Source organism: Mauremys reevesii, linkage group 4 (assembly GCF_016161935.1).
Source record: "Mauremys reevesii isolate NIE-2019 linkage group 4, ASM1616193v1, whole genome shotgun sequence".
NCBI classification, from domain to species: domain Eukaryota; kingdom Metazoa; phylum Chordata; order Testudines; family Geoemydidae; genus Mauremys; species Mauremys reevesii.
This window is the reverse complement of record NC_052626.1, coordinates 113,928,135-113,946,904: the sequence shown is the minus strand read 5'-3', so window position 1 is coordinate 113,946,904 and position 18,770 is coordinate 113,928,135.

The following is an 18,770-nucleotide window of genomic DNA, read 5'->3' as shown; positions in this document are numbered from 1 at the left end:
TTGTCAATTACAGTATTTGTTATATTACATTCAAGAACACAGAGTCCCCCCCACCTTTCTCTGGGAGCCCCATGAATCTCTCTTCAGTCCAGACAGACACTATTGGTTTCTTTTAAAATTCCTTTGAATCAGTCTGTTTACTCTAGCATCAGAGCAAAAGGAACTGGAGGAAAACTGAGTTATTTTACTTACTTAAAACTTCAAAGTGTTAAAGGGGGAGCCCTTTAGAAATATATTCTGTTTATTTCTTGTCTGGACTACAGCTTGGTGACATTTTGCATCTAAAATGTAAGCATTCTTTTTCTCAAGTTTTTGTGAAAAAGTAATATAAACTCACCCCTCTACCTTTATACCCCACATGTTCACTTTTGGACATTTTAGTTCTACTGGTTTTTCTTATCTTAAATATAGTTATAGTCAGATGATAAAAATAACACAACGGGGATTCCAAATTTTGTTTCCCTCAATGATTGCCAGATAAAATTTGCTCAGTTTAAAAGGCATACACTGAGTTTTCTAACTAGTGGTCCTGCAAACTCCTTTTGAGAACTGAAAACTACATTGAAAGCTTTCTACATTACCACAAATTTGCTGCTAATTTAATTTTATTGTACAAGATAGACTAGACACTACCTCACTCTTCTACAGGGCTTAGGGTGTGCTGTGCCATAGGAATAAACATGTGGAAGGAAGGGGTTTTTGAACAGTGTGAGATACAGTATCTCTGATAGGTTTAAAGGCAGGTAGTGTTTTTACTAGAGTGTAGCAAAACCCAGGATAGAGGAAGAGGTCATATCTTGGTCTAGGTCTCCCCCCTACCTGCAATTATGTTTTCCCTGTGACAGGAAAAGCAGGGCTATATTAGTTTAAGCATGTCACTAGAACCCTGATGTAAAAATGCAGCTCTACAGTCTTATATGGATAATTTGGGAATAGTTTATTTCTTGCTGTATTTAAATATGAATGCACATCAATGTGAAGAGTAAACTTTGCAAATCTTATTCAACACTTCATGTCATTTACTGGGGATATTCTGTCAGCCAGGACCTGCATGACCATTAGAATTCAGACTAGATAGATGTGTAAAAGCATCTGGGAAATAGCAAAATAATTTTTGCAAAGTGCCTTTTATTTTAACTTCTCCAATGAAGCATTTTTTACTGAAATTGTCTAGCGTTCATCAGTTACTTTCATTTCTAACTTTGAGGCTATTGTATGACACAAAATGTTTTCTTTGTGTATTAAAATAAAAGGACAAAGGTGTGAAAAACTAAATTCAAGAGGCATTATAATAAAAATGCATTAATTTTGCTATCTTTAGCTGCATTTGTTCTACATGTCCCTCTCAAATGTATTTGGGACAATGTATTTTTAACTTGTGATTCTTATTCTCTTTTATCAGCATAATTCTTGCATCGATTTGTCAAATTATGCCATAAAAAAATCTCCTCATCTTTGTTGGAATCAAAAGTAGATGAAAGCCTCTTTATACTCTCAAAGGCTTAATCCATCATTTCCCCATTATACATTTTGTCTAAACCTATATCTTCAGGTTAGTGTCAATTACATAATTTTACCAGTCATTCCTGCAATTGCTGTTATTTTCTCACTTTTCCCTGTCAATAATGTTATTAGTCTTTATTATTATTTATTATTATTCTGTAGGAATTATAAAACTTACTCCTCAGGCAGAAGAATTGGAAATTAGTCTTAAACCTGCTTTTCTATATAATCTTAAAAAGCAGACATTTGTCTGGGTAAATTATCACTTTTATCACTGGGATGATCTTCTCACATGTCCATTTATTTATGTATTTATTGGGTGGAAAGGGCTTCATGTAGTTTGCAGTGATTGTTAAAATTATGTCTGGTACTGAGCAGAATTTTGCCATCAAACAACACTCTAACAGGCCTGATCCAAACCCCACTTAAGTCAATGGGAGTCTCTCCACTGAGTTCTGTGGGTTTTGGATTAGGTCCAGCAGCACAGATTTGGAAATAAAACTGTATCTAAAAATCTGTAATTCTATACATGAGGGGTTGGATGGTTTTAATTTATTGTACAACTATCTCTCACAAAAAATACATAACTACAGTATTCTATAATATATTGCATCTTAACATATTACTGTTTAATATGGTATTACACGTTTTAAGTGGTATTTCATAAATCAGGAAAAAATGGGCTGCTATTTTTGGAACAGTGAAAAAATTCAACCACTTTTCCTTGGCAAGTCTTAGAATTGTGAAACAAAAACATGACTTGGTCTAGTGAATTGTTGTAGTGGTTGCACTTTGTACTAGAGGCAAGGGATGTGCGTTCAGGCTTCTTGTTACTTGAATTCGCACATTTACAGGGCTTGTAGCAGAAAAACAGAATGCTCTGTCCCTAGGAAAAGTCAGCTCCTTGTATTGCTTGAGTCACCTGTTTTTTCTCTAGCACTCTGTAATACAACCGTGAGATATACCACTCTTCATTTTTCACCAATCTAAGGAACAGCCATTTATTGTTACTCTATTTCCTATAACTAGTTTTGAATATATTGTAATGGTGGGAATCACCAGGTGGCACTGCTACACATAATTTTATACATTTTTCTTAGTATCATGTGAGCAGTTTTTGAATACCTGCTGTACAGTTGTTAGTTTTGTGATGTAATTTCTTGTGTGAGGAGCTGTTGCACACAGTAAGAGAGTCTGTTTTCTGCTTTAATCTAACTAAAATCAGTTCAATGTACAGAGTGGCTCTGGTGTTTGGGCTGAGATTTCTGAAAGGGAGGTTTGCTAGCATGCTATTTATGATCACCTGTATTCAAGGACTGCTGTACATAATGTAAAATAAACAACATGTACTAAGGAAATACACACATTCTGCATAACTGATTTGTCCTCCAACCAGAAGCCTATTTGCTAGGCCCCAACATCTATTACCATTAAGGATAGGGGCTAAAATATGATACGACTTTGCCCCTTAGCCTGCAGTGATGTGTTTCTCTTAATAGATTCTTGTGCAGGTTAGGAGTTTTACAAAGCCATTAAAGGGAAAATTTGTAGACCTAGTTCCTGATTCACCACTGTTATTCCAGTTTTTGTCAGTGTATTGCCTTTGATTTCAAGAGAGTTATACCATCTGAAAACTAGAACAGTGTTGAATCAAGCCCTTGGTGTGAAAAGTTCTGGCAAGTTTAATGATAAAGTCAGAGGGATGACAGGAGGAGGCAAGCTAGTCGGGGATAAAACAGAAGAGGGGCCCAGAAGTTGGGAAGAAGTGATAGAAGTGAACCTTGCAAACGTGATTGGGGCCCAGGAGCTGGGATGGTATGGCAAAAGGGAGTCAGGTCAGCACGATGGGTGAAGGGAAGGAGTTGGGCCAATGGGTGGTGGCATTTATACATTTTGGGAACATTTTGTAGAGAGGGATAAAATGGAGCCAAAATCAGGACCAGATTCTGACTCTCTTATTCCAAAAGTAGTCCCATGAAAATCAGTGGGACTACTTGGGGAGTAAGATACTAGTTAATGTGAATAAAGGTATCAGAATGTGGTTCTTAGAAGTTATACCTGCAAGACATCTTCATAAAATATCCAGCCCTATAAGGGACACTTTTAACATCTTTCTGAAACTCCAAATACATTACACCCAGTGAATCCCCTTTTATTCAGTATTTTACTAAGTGGTCAAAGAATCCCTGCAAGTGAAAGAAACACAATTTAATCTTGGAGGAGATGGGCTGATTTGATTGCAGCAAAATATACTTATCTAAACGTTGAAAGAGTAATTAATTATACTGAATTTTATTTCTGGAAAAAAGGGGAGGGTCAGCTGTTTAATTCACAGGATAAGGCCTAGATGCAGTGTTGAAGGTAGATCAAATCTTCTTTCAAGCATCCAGCACAAGTAACTGAAATAGGTACTGAAGAACTCTGCAAGGAGAAATTCTCCTCCCGCAGGCTACAAAGCTGCTCTATAGCTGTTGTTTGAGCTTGAAGGATGACTTGGTGACTGGCAACTTGAAAATACATGAAAGTCATGTTGAATAAGTGCAAGGCAGGGCACATTGAAAGGAACCATTTGAACTACTCATAGATATTGCTGGGTTGTAAATTAACTGCAACCACTCCGGGAAAAGAGTTGCAGATGGGAGGGGCAGTCACTGAGGACAGCTCAATGAATGCATCTGCACAGTGGTAGTCAAAAAGGACACTGACTACTGTTTGAGGGTGCCTAAATTACTGAGTTTGGTGTACATGATGATGCATTTCCTAGAAGGGATGTGAGGTATAAGGTAATTTGTGAATTGAAAACAGGTATAAAGTTATGGCGTGGGGGAGGAGGTAAAAGTTGTGATTATGAATGGAGTGGTTTGTTGAGGTGGGATGAGTGGGATGAGGATGGTTTATTGGGTATTATCAGTTGGATCCGGTTTGATTGTGTGTATATGATCTCCATTATAAATACAATGGTGTTTGTTGTTTCTTCTTATTTTAAGGGTTTGTATGTGGTGGAGATTTTCTGGATTTTACTGTTAATCTGTACAGAATGGCAGGAGAACCAAAGGTATTGAGCACTATCCCTCAGGCAGACCTTTCCCCTTACCTAGTCTTGGCAGCTGGATCACTGACAGAAGAGGGTATAGTTCCTATGTACCTGGAGGTGGGATTGAAGTTTTTCTCTCATCTGATTGGGGGCCTTTTGATGTGGAGCTTTAACATGTTCTGTAAAGCCTTCTGGATCTAGTGCTTTGTCCTGGAGGTGCTTCCTTGAGAACCCAGCTGTGACAGTTCTATCTCTTCAATGGTTGAGAAGACTAAGCAATGCAGTGGTGAGCTGGGGATGTGAAGGGAGGAGGAGATAATTGTTTCTGGGCCTTTGGCTGTCTGATTCCTGTGCTGTCTACTAAAACTTCACCAGCCAATCATTCTTTTTTTGTCAACTCCTGTTCTCTCCTCCTGTGTCTGTATGTTATCAGTATAGATCATAAACTTTTTGAGGCAGGAAACTTGCCTTTGTACATGCTTATAAACCTCCATGCACCTTGTTGGCATCATACAAATAATAAATAAGATAAAAATTATAATAATATGGAATAGGCAAGGGGGAAGAGTCTTCAGACATAGGGCTTTAGTAAAACAAGTTATCAATTCTATCTGTCTCTTTGGAGATTTCATCTTGAGAGCTCAAGGCATGAGCTTTCAGGCTCTCTGCTCTTTGTTTCATACTACTTAATGCAAGGCTAGTGGCAAAAGTTTCTGCTGTATATTATTTAATCATGGAAGAGATGCCCAACTTCATGTATGCTTATTGACTGCTGCCTCTTGCGATATAGAGGTAAGATTCTGAAAAAGGCAGGATTCTGTAGTAAATGAGGTAAGTTTCTGGAGGTGTAGTGCCTCCTTCATGGTAGAATTTGACTGGTATGCAATGACTGAGTCAGGAAGGAGGAACCCTACCTCATTCTGTCTGAGACTTGCATAGTGTCCAATATATTTGGCATGGGTCCACAATTGAACAATGAAGATTAAAAACAGATATTAAAAGCTACCTCATTCATAGAGCACTGTCCATCCTCACACAGAATTACTTATAGGTACTCTAGATAAGTAGTATGTGATCATATAATCAGGGCTACCCAGAGGTCCTGGGGCAGGGCCGGGTCTTTGGCAGCGGGTCCCCCTTGGAGGGAAGGACCCACCACCGAATTGCCACCGAAGAATGAAGTGGCGGCAGTAGAGCAGCCTAAGTGCTGCCGATCGCGGCTTTTTTTTTTCTGTCGTTTGCGATGCTTGTACTCACCGGGCGGCACCTGCCGCCCAAGTGTCGCCAAAAATCCAGAGCGGTTCGCTGGGCCCCTGTGGGGCCCGGGGCAAATTGCCCCACTTCCCCCCCTCCCCCCGGGTGGCCCTGCATATAATGAAAGACTGTCATAATGCACATACACAAGGGTTAAGGTTGTATATGCAATGTTAACTTTGGCATTTCTAGACTTGAAAATATCTACCTATGTACCTACGCATATGGACCCCCATCATCATATCTGAACACCTCCCAAAAGTACAATGTATACATAAAGATATTTCTCTCTCTCTCTCTTTTGGCCAGTCAATTAGAGAGAGACTAGTTATTTTTAATGGGGTACTATTGTGGAAAAATTTGTTCAAAGCAGCACATTTTTCATTTTGCCTTGAGGATACTCTGGTTTATGATTATCCTCTAATCTTCTGGGAGTGAATGCTAGATTAGTGGGCCAGTGGCCAAGAAAGTTCTGTCTACTGCACACATGAGATTAAATGTGTAGTAGAACATAGTTGTGAGAAGTCATGGTCTCATAGTGTGAAGCAGCCCTTCAGGTAATTTGGATTAATTCCATATAGGGCCAAAACCTTGAATCCATCACAGTATTCATCAGGCAGCCAGTGCGGACAGCACTGAAGTACTGAGGTGATGAACTCTCTGCAAACTGTGTTGCTAAGCAGCCTGGCAGCTAGGCTGCTATGTTCTGAAACAACTGTAGTTACTTTTTTATTAGGTTGGTGGTTTAACAACTAGGCACATAGAACTGTAGTTATCAAGCCTGGAGATCACAAATGAATGAGTTACTGTCAATAAGTCTAAATCTGCAAGGAGGAGGCACAGGCTTCTTGTCAAAATGATGGAAAATGCTGTACTTGGTAGCCATGACTATTTGATTATCTGTGATGTTCTGTTGAGGGCACCCAAAACTGTAACCGACTCTGACACTTCTGCCTCAGTAAGTGAGAGCTTTTCTAGAGATTAGACTGTGTATCAACTCCCTGCCACACTAATCTCTCTGTTTCACCAGCAAACTCTTTGAGACTCTGCCAATCTGATTCTTACCTTGCAGGTAATTGACAATGAACCTCAGCTCCCAAATTCCTCCAGAGATGTCTGTATGCAGTGTCCTGTTCCTCTCGCAGAAATTATGAAGTTTGCCACCTCCAAAGAGATAGGGCACACACCAGCCTGTTAGGTTAGCTGAAAACTCACGCTTTGCTGTAATAGCACAGCATTGAGATAGTTTTATAATAAAACTAAAAATAAGTTTATTAATAAAGAACAGAGATTTAAGTGGTACTAAGCAAGAGAAAAAGATACTGGTATGGTTACAAGCAAAACATTATTTCTAGTGACTAAAACTTAATCCTAGCAAGGTATACCTTTGTCTAAAACAGTTTCTCATTGTTTCTCACAGCAAGTTATCAGCACTTTTTCCCCCCTTCAGGCCAAGAGGATCCACCTTTCACAGGCTGAGAGGATGCTGTTCCATATGCCCTTAAGTGATGGATAACTAGACTGTCTTTCTGCACCCCTTTTTATTTTCCAAAGTCCATTGTCTTTGGCTCAAGAGCCAGGAAGACTTCCTGGGGTGCAAACTCTGTCCCCGGATGGGCTCATCAAGCTCCTGCTTGTTAGCTTTGTTTCCTTATAAGTAAATATACTTTCATTGTCCTCTGGCTTACAAAGCTTGACCCTGACAGGTACATCCACATTCCTTTGTCTAAGGCAGGCTGGTTTATCAACTCTCTCCACAACATATTTTAGGAACATATTTCCATACCTAACTCTTTATACACCACTCCTACATGCATCACACAATTATATTTGTGACCAGTATGTCACCAGCTTTCAGAAGAGATCTTGCTTGATAAACTTTTATAGTACAATAATATTGTATACAATCAGCTGATTAAATTGTTTAATATTTGGGAGTCAGAGTCCCTGTTTTCCCTCTGGGGTGTCTGGACCTAATTGTCACAGTATCCAAAAGCAGTAAGGAGGCCCAAGTGGTCACAAGGCTGTGGACTGTCTTAATGATAAGGACTTACACTCAATGGAGAATAACATTATAGAGGTGGCAAATTATTTAAAGTACTTTCCATAATAACATCATCCCAGGCTTTCAACATTCAGCTTAATCCAGCTGCCCTTCATGATCACCTTGACTATTTTAGTTGAGATGCTGGACATGTTGGAGTTGGCATTGTTCGGATCTGATATGAAGATGATATAGAACTTCAGTTTGTAACCTTATAATTTATTTTAATGTAGTTTATTGATTAGAATATTTATTCCATAGGTCTCCCACAAAACCTCTAGATTATTTTACATTTTTTCACCTCTGTAGAGGCTGTTTTTTCTTTAACAAACCAAGAAAAGAGAAAATGGATGGAAAAACATGAAAATGGATAGTAATAAGAGAAAGGTAATTTTCTTTGTCTTTCCAAAGTCTTTGTCACTGTTTTCTTATTTCTACATTTTGTACTTCTGGTCTAATTCAGTGAAGCAGGGTGAATGTGCTCAATTTTGGCTGAGTGAATCATCTGTCCATTTAGCTTCTGCAGCTCAATGTCAAATAGAGCTAAATATTACAGATTTTTACTAAATAAAGGGCTATTTTCTTGTCCAAGTTATACTGATATCAACTTATAATTTCTAGCTGTTATCTGAATCAAATTTGTACTAGGTACATATACATATACTATTACAATACATCTATTCACTACACCAGGCCATGTTATATAATTTCAAAAAATGACATTTGGTACAAGAGATACATTAATTTACAACTAATTTTATATAAAAAAGGAGTAACAGAATAAAAGATCAAGAGGAATATGATTAAAATAAATTACAGTACACAGTAATGTATCCTGAGAAACTATCAAAACAGAGTCTTGAGTCACTATGTAATTCTTACATATTTCCCTAGAAAAAGTTGAGGGGTGCAGTCTGAAATTAAGCTGGAGGTCTGCCTGGGTAAAGTCTCCTACCATCACTCATTCTGGAGAGAAGAAACAATAATTACTCTGTATTATGTTCTAGAAATAAAATAGTGTTGAAGCGCCTCAATTCAAACAATGATTTGACAGAAGCATGAAGAGTCTGAAGTATTTTGAGCAATTGTGTTTACCAGGGTACCCATGTGAATAATTCTTTGTATATATTTGCATGATATTCTCAGATGCTTCATCATACTCTATTATATTCTTTCTGTACATCAGAAAAAGTAATATTTACTTCCTATTTGATGAATTTTAATATTAAACAATCTGAAGATTGACTGCTTTTAATAATTCTTGTCTATGTTACAAACAATATTAGTTTATTTGAAAACAACAGCATAATGACTCAATTGAAATTTCTGTAGCTGCTTAGAAAACTCTTAAACTGTGCTCATGACTCATGATGCAATAGGTTCCTATGATTAAATTATAGCTTTGCATTTAGATGAGAACCAAACTATTATTCTACAGATGCTGTGATTTTTGCAGAGACTTTATTTCAGTCATTCTGAATTAATGATGTCTATTTAGCATACTTTTTCTTAAACATTTTATTTTAAAGTTGAGAATAGAGTTGATAAATCTAAATATTATTCATTTCAAAATAACGGTTTTAAATTACAATCAACCATAGTAAAACTGTAGCATCATCAGTAACCATCTTTGGATTCAAACATAAAACCCATTCAAAGTAATATAAAATGAGTTTTAAAATACAAGTTGATATTTAAATCAAGTACAATCCTTTTTTGTATTTAAGTATATTAGAATGATATACAACATAAAAAGGTACATATATACAAGATATTCAATTATGAAATGTAAAGCACATATTTAGTACCTTGGAGACTTAAAAAAAAAAGAAGCAGCAATATGAAATGGAATTAGCATGATATTTTGACATATGAGCCTCAGTTCAATCCTGGAGTAATTTAGTTGATTTCTTATCAGAGGCCTGGTCTACACTATGTGTTTAAACCGAATTTAGCAGCGTTATACCGATTTAACCCTGCACCTGTCCACACAATGAGGCCCTTTATATCGATATAAAGGGCTCTTTAAACCGGTTTCTGTACTCCTTCCCGACGAGAGGAGTAGCGCTGAAATCGGTATTGTCATGTCGGATTAGGGTTAGTGTGGCCGCAAATTGACAGTATTGGCCTCCGGGAGCTATCCCACAGTACACCATTGTGACCGCTCTGGAAAGCAATCTGAACTCGGATGCACTGGCCAGGTAGACAGGAAAAGCCCCGTGAAATTTTGAATTTCATTTCCTGTTTGCCCAGCATGGAGCTCTGATCAGCACGGGTGGCGATGCAGTCCCAAATCCAAAAAGAGCTCCAACATATACCGTACGAGAGATACTGGATCTGATCACTGTGTGGGGAGACAAATCTGTTGTATCAGAGCTCCGTTACAGAAGATGAAATGACAAAGCTTTTGAAAAAATCTCCAGGCTATGATAGACAGAGGCCACAGCAGGGACTCAGCACAGTGCTGCATGAGAAGTGTAATACGGAAAGCCAAAGAATCAAATGGACGCTCATGGAGGGAGGGAGGGAGGGGGTTCTGAGGACTCCAGCTATCCCACAGTCCCTGCAGTTTCCAAAAAGCATTTGCATTCTTGGCTGGGCTCCAAGTGCCTGAAGGGTCAAAAACATTTTCCCGGGTGTTTCAGGGTGTATGTTGTCAATTTACACCCTTCAACGCCCCCCCCCCCCGAAAGAAAAGGGAAAAAAAATCATTTCTCGCCTTTTTTCAATGTCACCCTATGTCTACTGCATGCTGCTGGTAGATGGGGTGCTGGAGAGCTAAACAGCAGCATCCTCTCCTCTCCTCTCCTCGGTGGCAGACAGTACAGTACAGAAGGACTGGTATCCATTCTCGTCATCAGCCCATGAGTGCTCCTGGCCGGCCTCAGTGAGGTCGGCCGGGGAGCCTGGGTAAAAATAGGAATGACTCCTGGTCATTCCCAGCAGATGGTACAGAACAGCTGGCAACTGTCCTCATCATAGCAGCTGGGGGCTGAGCTCCATCAGCCCCCCCCCCCCGTCATGTATAAAGAAAAGATTCTGTACTGCCTGGATATCATAGCAGCAGAAGGCTGGTCTCCTCTCCCCCACTACCCTTTAATGTCCTGCCTCGACTATCATAGCAGCTGGAGGCTTCCTCCCCCTCATTTTATCTCATTAAAAAGTCTGTTTTTCTTATTCCTGCATTCTTTATTACTTCATCACACAAATGGGGGGACAATGCCACGGTAGCCCAGGAGGGTTGGGGGAGGAGGGAAGCAATGGGTGGGGTTGTTGCAGGGGCACCCCCTAGAATGGCATGCAGCTCATCATTTCTGCGGGATCTCTGGGGCTCTGACACGGAGTGGCTGTGCTCTCTGGTTCTCTAGTACACATGCCCCATATTCTAGGCAGGACTGACTCTATTTTTAGACAAAACATAGGAAGGGAATGACCCAGAAGCAGCATGATAGCAGCAGCCAGTACAGAACGACTGATAACCGTCATCTCATCGCCAATTTACAATGGCATGGTAGACGGTACAATATGACTGGTAACCATCTCTGCTATCTTGCAAAGGCAAATTAATGCTGCTGTGTAGCAGTTCAGTACTGCATCTGTCAGCAGCATCCAGTACACATACGGTGACAGTGACAAAAGGCAAAACGGGCTCCATGATTGCCATGCTATGGCGTCTGCCAGGGCAATCCAGGGAAAAAGGGTGCGAAATGATTGTCTGCAGTTGCTTTCCCGGAGGAAGGATTGAGTAACGACATTTACCCAGAATCACCCGCGACACTGTTTTTGCATTGGGATCTCAACCCAGAATTCCAGTGGGCAGGGGAGACTGTGGGAACTATGGGATAGCTACGGGATAGCTACCCACAATGCAACGCTCCGGAAATCGACACTAGCCTTGGTACATGGACGCACACCACCAAATTAATGTGCTTAGTGTGGCTGCGTGCACTTGACTTTATACAATCTGTTTTACAAAACTGGTTTATGTAAAATCGGAATAATCCCGTAGTGTAGACGTACCCTAAGTGGGATGTCACTAAATCAAACAGTTCAATTTTAGGGGATTACTTCACATCTTGAGCACCGATTTTGGGAAAAGTTGGTGTTTTGCATTCCCTTCAGTAAAGTCATCCTTAGGTTCAATCTGATTTCCTTTATGCATGGAGTTTCACAGAATTTTTGATTATTGAAATGGTGGAGTCAATGAAATTTTGCAAGCATGACTCAACAGAAGTTGTATACATCCAGAATTACTTTGAAGTTATAATTGTCCTATCACCATTGTAGTCAAGAGGAGTTTTGCTTACTTAAGTACCACAGTTGGACACTATGAACCTGACCTGCGTGTGCTGAGTACCAACAACTTCTACAACTTTCAGTGGAAAATGAGGTGCTCTGCAGCTTTCAGGATCATAACCGACACTGACACTTTTGATATATAATGTGGCATATTGCCTTTTTTTTCTGTTTGAAAATCTGGCAATAATACATCCGAGTATCTTCAGTAGATTAAGGGGGAGGAAGGCCAGTATACCTATTCTGCATCTGATCTTTTCCCAGAGCTTTGCAGAATAAAAATGTCAACAATACCAAAGCTGTGTCCTATGCAGAGTAAAAAAGACACCACTACAGTAGTTTTGTGTTGTCTTATTGAATATAATATAATATTCATTCAAAGCAAGACCATCATGAATTCAACAGAGACAACAGTTCTGCTATGAAGTGGCCTGGAAACTTTTTTTTGTGGCAAAGTAAAAATAAAATCTTCACTGTGTGTTTGGTCTTTTTAAATGTCTAAAGTGCTTAACCAAATGAAGCGTCCTTTCCCTTTGGAATAAAACAAAGTTTTACATTTCAGCTTGTTTTCAACAATTCCAGATAGCAGCTGTAGAAAAAAGTGGAAGTGGAAAAAAGCCAATTTGGTCTTATTCAGTATCTGACTAAAATCAGTATTGCAGAATATTTTTCCATCTGAAGTGCTGTGTTGGCAACTTGCCCAAAACCTCATGCACAGCTCTAGTCCCCCAAGAGCTCTGGGGCTATTCTATCTTGCATCAGCAGTAATGGGCCTCCAGAGTTTTCATGAGAGCCAGGGATTGTCAGACTGCAGTGTGCTCTGACTATGCCTCCTCCTCTCCCAACAGGGCCAGGCAGAAGCATTTACATTGACATTAAACTACCCAAGGGTTTCCAATAAGACCAGGGAAATCCTTAGCTTACCCAATTAAGGTGGCCTTTTTGCATTGCTGGATGCAGGGGCTCTCTGTAAAATGGAGTAGGTTGCAGCCTCCTTCATCATTAGCAGGAAGGTGTGGCTCTTGGACACAACAGGGTTCCTATGCCTGCTCATTCTTGAGCCAACTGGCCAACCCACCTACTTGATGGTGATCGTAGAACTGGGTGGAAATTTTTCATTAGAAGTTTTAGCTGAAAACTTGGTTTTGAATAAAACAAAGATTTTGTGGAAACTTTGTTTTTCTGAAAAACAAAACATGTCAGTCACTTGCTTTCCCCCTTTATTCTAGTAGAAAAAGGGGAGGAGGGAGTGGCAGTGTGGGGGTAAAACAAAACACAATTTCTCACACGTTTTTACTCCATTTCACCCTCTTTTCAACTGGAAAAGTGGGATTTTTTTTATTAGGTTTGAAAAATGAAAGTGGCATATAGTCTTTTTTTTTTTACCTCCCCCCATTTTTTCCCAATGGGGAACAAGTAAAATGTGAGTGGGGCATGATGGTGGTGCAGGGGCTTCCTAGTGCGAACACGGCCACGCTGAGCATCTGAAAGGGCGGGCGAGACCGGGCCTGAAACTAACCGAGAGAGGGCTCTGGTGGACCTCGTAGGAGCAGGAAAGGTTGAGCCCGGGCACTGCCCGGTAGAGGGAGGGATCCGGCTCCTGGGACGGGCCCTCACCAACTCCTTCTGAGGGCTGAGTGGGAGAAGGGCTCCCAGGACCTGCGCTGGGCCTTTGCAGTGGGCAAGGGGGGAATCCATCTTTGCAGTGAGGAGAAGGCCCAGCTAGGACTTAGGCCAGTGCCGTGGTGCCCCTTCTCTCCCCCCGGGGTGGGGGTGTGGTGATGGCTGTTGGGCGGGGTCCCTGTCTGTGAGCCCAGTGAATTGAGTGACACAGGGCTCAGGCAGGATGCGCGCCATAAACAGCAGCTTTGTCTGGGTGATGCCCTCTCTGCCTCAGGGACCCTTAGGCAGGAGGTACTCGGTGGAGACGAAGTTCCATGGACACTACCATATCATAGGGATGAGGCCATTCATTCTGCTGCTGGTGTTTGTGAGCTGTGCCGTGGGAGGTAAGACGCTTAAGGGCTCCTAATATTGACATGATAGCAAGCAGGTATAGTCACATATTGGATGACTGTAGCACGGCTTGTTCCTCTCAACCCAAGTGAACCTTGCAGACCTCTGGGAATAGAAAATCACTTGCTTGGCCTGTGTGATACTAGTCCTTCTCAGCGTATGTGTCAGCAAAGTCTGTGGTTAATTATTGGAAATGGATCAGACCTAATTGTATTATGACATCATCAAACTTTTCACTTTGACTAGTTTCACCTTTTATCTCTAACCTTTTGCTCTCTCCCTGTGACCTTCACTGCCACACAAGTTATATCATTGGGCTTCTCAGCTCCTTTTGTTACCTCTCTCTTCCTGCCTCAGCTTCCCTCTGCACTCTTCTTCCTCATCATTCTGTTCATCTCCTTCCCTTGTTGTGTCTCACTTGACTTCCACAAGCTCCACTTTTCTTTCTTTTGTTATTTCTCTGGTTACATCCCCTCATCAATCATCCATTTCTAGCCCCCATGGCAAAAAAAAAACCGATCATACATTTTTATATAACAAAGAGGTTCCAAAAACAGCAGGAATCAAGCCACTAACTGGAACCTGAATCTGGAACCAAATGCATTTCTGCTTGAGCTATGTTAAGCTCTTCAGTTATTGTTTCTCTGTTGCCTTTTCATTAAAGTGGTTTTCCTAATTGCTATGACCTACCTGAGACATGGTTGCAAGCTAGCAGCCTTGTCAGTGGAGAAACAATAGTGCAGTTGTTGCCGGTTCAAAGGGCCCGAGGAGGAGCAAGAGCAGGGTTCGTTGCCTGGTGTGCGTCGCACTAATTAACACACCAGGGTGGAGAAGCAAACCAAGTTTATTTGAGCTCAAAAAGGTGCCAGGGAGAAAAAGCATTCTCAAATCCTACACACCGCACGCAGGCGGGGTCCCAGCATTTATACCCCCCTTATTTTCCCCCTTTCTCCCTCCCCCTTGCAACAGTTACACTTAACACTATAATATAGCTTGTTAGAACTGTTCTCATTCGCATATTTATCTATTGGCCTTGTCAGCTCAGGCACATGAAGACTTCTCCCCCTTTCCTCCCCCCCTTATCACTACTTTTGCTAGTTTAAGCAGGACTGCAGCTGTTTGCTAGAAAAGCTGACTCTCACATATTCTGCTTTTAGGCTGTTAGCATGTAGGTTGGTTAAAGTTTACAAAATGGAGTTACTGTGGCTCACTTAGACCCAGAGCAGGGGCCTCATTGACACTTGTGGTCTTCCACTCCCCCCAAGTTACCTAGATTTATGCCTAGTGACACCAACACAGTTATCATCCTGAGAAAGTAGCATTATACCAGAATTTACTCCAAAGTGTAATTCAGAATTCCAGAGGGCATAGTCTGTCCATCATGCTGCCTAATGTGTAATCATCATAAAGAGAGAAAATAGCCCAAATTAGATATAAAATGAGCTCTGCATATTTAGTTGAAAAGAACTAAACCATACAGAAGAACTTGGTTCCAGCGTAATTCCAGATAAAGAAAGAAAAAAGCTCATGAGAAAGGAGGCACCATCATATAATGGCTTAGGAACTACATCACAAGATTTTTAAAGATCTCAGAAACAGAATGTACTCTGGACACTTTGGGTACACTCTCCCGGATCTCCTGCTACTTCATGGTCAATGCAGTTCTCCGTATCATCATTTTAAATCTGCAAGTTTACTTACCTTTACAAAGCACTAGAAGCTGAACGTTTCAAGCTTCTGCTTATGAGGTATTGAATAGAAAGGTACTCCATGTTGTGGTATTTTCCTTTTCTTTAAACTTTTTCTCCTTGAATTCTGGCTTTCCTTATTTTTCACGCAGCTTTTCTGTTGACTGTTTTCCACCTTTACAGGACCAACAGTCTTAGTGATATGAGGAAGAGAGAAAATTAAGTTCTTAGCTGTCCATTTCTTTTGTCTGAGGTATAGGGTTTGCTGATCTAACCCATCATTGCTTCAAGGTTACAGAGGTCTTACCATGGAAGAGAGTAAAGGAGTAGACCCAAACTGGCAGAGAAAAGTTTTGAATGTCAGTGAAGCAAGACTTGCTCTCCAGCCCCCTGCTCTGGGATGGGCAAAGGCCAGGGTCTGTTTTTTTCAGCAGCAATGGATGCAGATCCCTAAGACCACTGACTGCAGGGCCAGCCTTAGGACAAATGGCACTCTTAGCCATACACTCCTGACCACTCTTCCTGTGGGAAGCGGGGACCCAGGGGCTGATCCTACTGCTTGCACCTTCCCACCGGGTTGGCAGCCCAGTTTGCATGCACTTACCCCCACTCCTGTAGCCCAAGCCTGCCATCTTGCAGCACTCAGACAGCACCCTCATGACCACCCTGGGCAGTCTCCCATGTCACCCACCCCTGAGGCTGGCCCTGACTGACTGCTTTCTGGTATCTCATCAGGATACTTCAAGATCTTTCATTCTCTGATTTCTGGTTCTTACAGATTTATCCAGTTTAATGTCTCTTATCAGCCAGCCAAGAAGGAAACAGTGAAGTTTTATTGCCTGTTCTAGACATACTAGTCTCTTCTCTTTTGGTGCCAGAATGAGCATGAGGTTTCAGTCAGTTTGAGATCTGCTGTGTCTCCTTTTATGATCTACAGGAATTTCATGATGGAGACAACCTAGACTATAGAAGCGGTAGAACCGTGAGACTTTCTTGCATCTAGAGCACTAAAAGACTTCTACCTGCACATACACCTCTACCCCGATATAATGCTGTCCTCGGGAGCCAAAAACTCTTACTGCGTTATAGGTGAAACCATGTTATATCGAACTTGCTTTGATCCGCCGGAATGCGCAGCCTCGCCCCCCCCGGAGTGCTGCTTTACCGCGTTATATCCGAATTCATGTTATATCTGGTCGCGTTATATCGGGGTACAGGTGTACATGTTGTATCTAAAATACTCCCACTTAACTATAGGCCAAGAGTAGTTTCAGTAATCATTTTAACTTTCGACTTTATGTCAGCATTCAGAGTCTTCATGAAGTTCACTGACATGGTGGATTTATGCTAATCAGGCTCCCCCTTTTTGCATTTCAGGTTGCAAAGAAGGGAGGAGGGACGTGCCAGTGTTACTTAAGTTAAGGAATGCTGCATGGTCTGAGGTGCTTTTTATTTTCTGGGTATGAGGCTCATTCCTTTAGAGTCATCACTACTTCGGTGGTGGAAAAATTCAGCTTCTGTGGAGGTGATCTGCCATGCAAAAAATCTGGCATTCAATCTATTACTTTGACTGTGAAATGGCAAGTAATGTCAACATGTCAGCAGACTTGGCTCTTTGGAGAAAGGGTCTCGGGACCATGGTCCAACGCACTCCCTAGTTCTGTTATCTTAGTAAGTCTGTCCAAGGTTTATCTGGGGTGCTACTAGTTATAGCACAGAATCTAGACTAGTGGGCTCTTCTTATAAAGGGAGATTTGGGTTTAACTTTGTTCATTGATTTTCTGCAAAGGAGACTACCTGTCTGGAAGTCTAGTGGCATATTTCAGAGTTCTGAATTAAGTGTGGCTGAGAGGACTTCTTATAAGAAGTTGGGGACCTGAAGCTTAACAAACTATTAGGGTGAAGCTGCCTGCAAAAGTGTAGTGAGGAACAGCAGCCCAGATTTTGAATAAATGGTCTTCTTTGCAGAAAGTCACAATATAAAGCAAGGGCAAAACCTCCCATTTTCTAGTTATGTTGGCTTTGAAGTTTAATTTTCTCTTCTTAAGCTAAAATGAGGATTTTTTTTTATTTGTCCTTATTTGGTTTCTTTAAAAATAAGTGGTAAAAATTAAAAGTAATCACAGATTCAAGGAAGTAACACTGGAACAGTTCAGGTCCAGTTTTAAAATAACCGTTTAATTTTTATCAGGATTTACTTGGGCACAAATATACATAGCTAACTTTTTTCTTTTCATATTTATATCTTAATATGAATTATAAACATCACTTAGGGTGAAATAATTTTGTAAAATCCATGAGGTGGATTTGAGAAGTGTAATGTAAATAAGCTTAATTTCATGGCAGAAAAAAGTCATCCTACCATAGCCAGAAAAGAGATTTGTGATGTATATCCATCATATCTGGATCAAGGACAGAGTTTCTGGAGAAGCAGGCATGATTCAACCAAAAAGGGGTGTTTTTGTCTCCACACAACTCTATTTCAAATCTTTGTGTTCCTCAGATGTGGCAGGTGCAAAAGCTATTGCTATTCTGTAAAAGAATAATGGGTGCACAGCAGTTACTGCAGAGGCAAAGCCACTATACTAGGAAGGTGGTTAGACCTGCTCCTGTGTATAATATCTATACTTTTGTTAATGGAAAGATTACAGATAGACACTTTCCAGAGAACATTTCCCTATACCTCACAAACATGAGTTAACTGTTTGGAAAGGTATAGTCATTTCCCAGATGTGTGTGCTAAACCACAGGGAATTTACCCACGTGCTTAATATCAATACATTCAAGTGTGAAAATGGTTCACATTTTCACATGAAAATACTCAGGAAAATAGAACAAAAGTACTTGACTCTAAGGACATACCTACAAGGAGGGGTAATGCACCCTAAAGGGATATGATTTCTACAGCACAGTAATGTGTTGGGTTTTTTAAAAA